This window comes from Myxocyprinus asiaticus, chromosome 39 (assembly GCF_019703515.2).
Source record: "Myxocyprinus asiaticus isolate MX2 ecotype Aquarium Trade chromosome 39, UBuf_Myxa_2, whole genome shotgun sequence".
NCBI classification, from domain to species: domain Eukaryota; kingdom Metazoa; phylum Chordata; class Actinopteri; order Cypriniformes; family Catostomidae; genus Myxocyprinus; species Myxocyprinus asiaticus.
In genome coordinates, this window is record NC_059382.1 from 17093718 (window position 1) to 17098881 (window position 5164).

General features: G+C 33.9%; 1 protein-coding gene across 4 annotated transcripts in view; it reads right to left on the reverse strand.

Moving 5' to 3' along the window:
- Nucleotides 1–4582, reverse strand: part of LOC127430262 (serine/threonine-protein kinase PAK 4-like) — a 39218-nt gene extending 34636 nt beyond the window's left edge. For 2 of the 4 annotated variants that reach the window (XM_051679953.1, XM_051679956.1), the window contains exons 1-2: nucleotides 4439–4576; nucleotides 1943–2016 (exon numbers count right to left, since the gene is read on the reverse strand). The gene's annotated coding sequence lies outside the window, so the exon portion shown is untranslated. Of the gene's footprint in view, nucleotides 1–1942; nucleotides 2017–4438 lie in introns of all 4 variants that reach the window. The other 2 variants (XM_051679954.1, XM_051679955.1) reach the window with 2 other exon arrangements.
- Nucleotides 4583–5164: the final 582 nt, after the last annotated feature.

The window sequence follows — 5164 nt, forward strand, 5'->3', positions numbered from 1 at the left end:
GTCATCTGTCATGCTGATTTTTTAAACTACACATCATCACCCTTAATAAAATTTAGTTTGAATTATGTTTGATATTAGAAAACAAACTGCCTTTGTTTTCAGATATTCAAATATTGTCTACAGAGATGACTTAAAGGAGCTAAATGAAGTGTTTTGTTTTTTTATCAAGGATAGGAAGGATATTTTTTACTCATGAATAAGATTAATTATTTCCTTAGTTTCTTGAGGAAAGTTTGAGGAAACTGACTATGTTTGTCAAGTTCCAAATAAAGAGAAAATGATTCATGAGTATTTAATTTAATTACTGAATTTTAAAAAAAAATAGGCATTACAATATATTTAATTATAAACCAATTTCTATTGATTTTTTTGAAAAATTTAACTATACTGTGATATATATTGTTATCATGATATAAAATTAGTGATATCGTGATATAAGATTTTGGTCATATTGCCCACCTCTAGCGTGCAAAGAGGCCTACAAACCTGACTCAGCTCGCACCAGTTCTGTCTGGAGGAATGGGCCAAAATTCCACCAATGTATTGTGAGAAGCTTGTGGAAGGCTACCCAAAATGTTTGACCCAAGTTAAATAATATAAAGGCAATGCTACCAAATACTAACAAAGTGTAAGTAAACTTATGACCCACTGGGAATGTAATTAAAGAAATTCTTTAAAGTAAATTAAAGAAAAGCTGAAATAAATAATTCTCTCTACTATTATTCTGACATTTCATATTCTTAAAATAGTGATCCTAACTGACCTAAGCCAGGGAATGTTTTCTACGATTAAATGTCAGGATTTGTGAAAAACTGCGTTTAAATGTATTTGGCTAAAGTGTATAAACTTCTGACTTCAACTGTATGTGGGCTTAATTGGGTAACTTCCCCTATAATAACATTAACTTTTTAAAAATATACAAATTCTACATTCTATCGATTCATATTATATCATGAAATATTATACAGAATAATGATATGAGCTGTCAATGTTTGAAATAATGTGTACAATTTACAAGTAATAACACTGAGTTTACATTTATTTGTATAAAAGCGCAAACATGGTACTGTCACTTTAACAGTTCAATGTGCATATCACAGACTCGCACAGGCAGAGGTTTCCCTAGAAATAAAATCTTTATCTGTCACTCTGACGGACTGAGTTGTAAAATTTACGTCATGGTCTTTTTTTATCCATCATGCATGTTTTCATTTCATAAATACTGAGGCTACATTCAGGGGTGTAGAATTCATTATGATGGCATATATGCTACAGTACATATCATATATTCATGTTTGCACAAATATTAAATGCAAGCATAATTGGCAGGCTGATTTTTTTCAAGCTTTCCAATTGTTCTTATAATTTTCACGTTTTCTTATCATGCAGTAACAAATTAATATGCTGTAATGATCGATGCATGCAGTTATGAAAGCAGAAACACTCAGCTCGAAATCCGAACAGATGTGGTCAAAAGAGACACAAATACTATCAGGTGTAAATGGTGGTGTTTCAAATATCAAGTTTTGCCTCGATATGGTTCGTATTTTTTTGGTTCGCGATACATCAAAACACGATATCACCCCATCCCTAAAATTTACAGTAAAAATTATGTTTCTCACCCACACCTATCATATCGCTTCAGAAAACATGGATTTAACCACTAGAGTCATAGATTATTTTATGCTGCATTTATGTGCTTTTTGGAGATTCAAAGTTCTGGCCGCTATTCACTTTACCAACAGGGCTGAGATATTTTTCTAAAAATCTTGTGTCCAGCAGAAGAAAGGCATACACATCTGGGATGGCATGAGGGTGAGTAAATGTTGAAAGAATTTTCATTTTTGGGTGAACTATTCCTTTAAAGTAAGCAGTAGCATATGAGAGTGCACATTGTGTGACCCTGTCCAGCACTAAAGTATTTAAGGAATGTTTGGAGTACCCGGTACAGACTGCACTCCTGTCGGAATCTCCCATCACACCTCCTCGAAGCATACCCTGAGATAGTTACAACTGCTGGAACATGCACAAAGACAGTGAAATTACAACCAACAAGGAGTAAGGTAGGACAAGGGCACAAGAGATGCTAAATGACAACAATCATCTGTTAAGTAACTTATGGCTCATGAAATATTATATTTTTCTAGTAGTTAATCATCAGACAGAAAAATACAAAATTCCAATATTTCATGTTGCACACAAACCTCAGGTTGCAACCTATACAACCAGAGATAATCGATATATTGATATATCTGTTAGGTTATTTTAACTTTCAGTTATGAAGGTGCATAATTAAAGTCAAGCTTGGTGACCTACTCTGGATATTTAAATAAATGGTTCAAGATGAATACTTTAAGCAGGTAGCTACTCTTTTAAGATTACAAAATGATGTAAACAATGAATCACTCTCATAACAAAAGACATCCTTAATAAACCAGTTTTGATTTTACAAGTATAATGATACACTGGCCACTCAACAACCGATATCAAACATGACAAAAAAAATAAAATGTACACATTTCTATGTCAAATTAACAAAATACAAAGCTTATTAAAGGCACCCTGATCTATGACAGCACTGTTAAACACTGGTGGCCAAAAGTTTGGTATACAGATTTTGCTCTTATGGAAAGAAATTGGTACTTTTATTCAACAAAGTGTCATTCAACTGATCACAATGTATAGTCAGGACATTAATAACGTGAAAAATTACTATTACAATTTGAAAGAAAATTTTCAGAACTTCTTAAACTACTTCAAAGAGTTCTCATCAAAAAATCCTCCACGTGCAGCAATGACAGCTTTGCAGATCTTTGGCATTCTAGCTGTCAGTTTGTCCAGATACTCAGGTGACATTTCACCCCACACTTCCTGTAGCACTTGCCATAGATGTGGCTGTTTTGTCGGGCACTTCTCACACACCTTACAGTCTAGCTGATCCCACAAAAGCTCAATGGGTTTAAGATCCATAACACTCTTTTCCAATTATCTGTTGTCCAGTGTCTGTGTTTCGTTTCCCACTCTAACCTTTTCTTTTTGTTTTTCTGTTTCAAAAGTGACTTTTTCTTTGCAATTCTTCCCATAAGGCCTGCACCCCTGAGTCTTCTCTTTACTGTTGTACATGAAACTGGTGTTGAGTGGGTAGAATTCAATGAAGCTGTCAGCTGAGGACATGTGAGGTGTCTATTTCTCAAACTAGAGACTCTGATGTACTTATCCTCTTGTTTAGTTGTACATCTGGCCTTCCACATCTCTTTCTGTCCTTGTTAGAGCCAGTTGTCCTTTGTCTTTGAAGACTGTAGTGTACACCTTTATATGAAATATTCAGTTTTTTGGCAATTTCAAGCATTGTATAGACTTCATTCCTCAAAACAATGATTGACTGATGAGTTTCTAGAGAAAGCTGATTTTTTTTTTTGCCATTTTTGACCTAATATTGACCTTAAGACATGCCAGTGTATTGCATACTGTGGCAACTCAAAAACAAACACAAAGACAATGTTAAGCTTCATTTAATGAACCAACTAGCTTTCAACTGTGTTTGATATAATGGCAAGTGATTTTCTAGTATCAAATTAGCAGTTTAGCATGATTACTCAAGGATAAGCTGTTGGAGTGATGGCTGCTGGAAATGTGGCCTGTCTAGATTTGATCAAAAATGACTTTTTTTCATATAGTGATGGTGCTGTTTTTTACATCAGTAATGTCCTGACTATACTTTGTGATCAGTTGAATGCCAGTTTGGTGAATTAAAGTACCAATTTCCTTCAGAAACAGCAACATCTGAACATTATTCCAAACTTTTGGCCGCCAGTGTATAAAAATACTTAGTTACTGTATGGGCAGGGTCAGCATCATAATATAGTTGTCCCATTAAAATCGCTCCACGTTTAACAGGCACGAACAGTATTTCAATCAAATATGTGATTTATTTGGTGTATAAAGATAATATGTCTACTCTATTAACTCCAGCAGTTACACACGAGTAGTTCGGTAGTTTAGGGGCCTTCTGACACAGCTTTACTGTCATTTGTAACTCTTTTAGTGGGACATTCAGTTGCAGCTCACAAATCCCTCTCTTGATTTTGAGTTACAACAGTTTTGTAAACTGGCTAGTTGGGTGGCAGCATTTGAAAACTCGACAATTATAAATCATTCCCTTCTTTCCATAGCAGAGAAACACAAACTCTACTGACAGCAACAACCTCTCCACATCAGAGACAGAATAATTTTCTAGTTTGTATCTTTAATTACTATAATTAAATATTTTGATAAGACAACCAGTAGCCTGTTTAAAGCTACCCAGCTAGCTGTGTGGAATTAGCTAAATTAGCTCGACGAACAAACTCACCGAAACAACAGTCTGCCAACAAAACAACCTGCGCTAACACACAAACGCAACTCGTTTAGAATACAAATCGCTTTAAAGACGTCCTACCTGTGTATAGTGCGCACGATGAGAACTGAACTTCATAAGGTCCGTGAAGTCTGTATGTAAAGTTAGCTTAAGCTGGTTAAGTGCGCATATCAGTCACAGAAACCCTCACGAGCGCGCTGCTCGTGCTCTCTGCGCCATATTCACACTGAAGCTTGTCGTCATCCGGGGAACTGACCACTTTGCGCTCTGCCCTCAGAATACAGTATGTTACTGTAATCCAGTCACATAACACATTTATGTTAACATTTCAGTGAGCAAAGTTATTTTTAATCTACGTAAATTCATTATATTACTTTATAAGCTGTTAATAAAAAATATTTGGTATTGATGTTCAGTAATCACTCTTAATAATTATGTAATTATTAAACAATTACATTTTTATGATTTTTATAACAAATGATTTTTAATGACGGTTTTTTAAAGCAGACGTAATACACAAATAATTCGAAATGATTAGAGAAGATTTTTAATCTTTTTTTTATTTTTATTTTTTTATCAATATCATAACCTGTTAATACATCAAAAACTACAGTACTTATTGTGATATCTTAACATGTTATAAATCTTTATGGTCTTGTGTAGACAGCTTTTCTAAAGTTAACCATCATCTGTTATTTTGCAATGTCTCTAATAAAATTAACTTTGAAATTGAAGGAGAAAAAAAAAATATCTGCTTTGAACAATTTTTTATGTGCATTACAATGTGCAAAATAAAAATATATATAT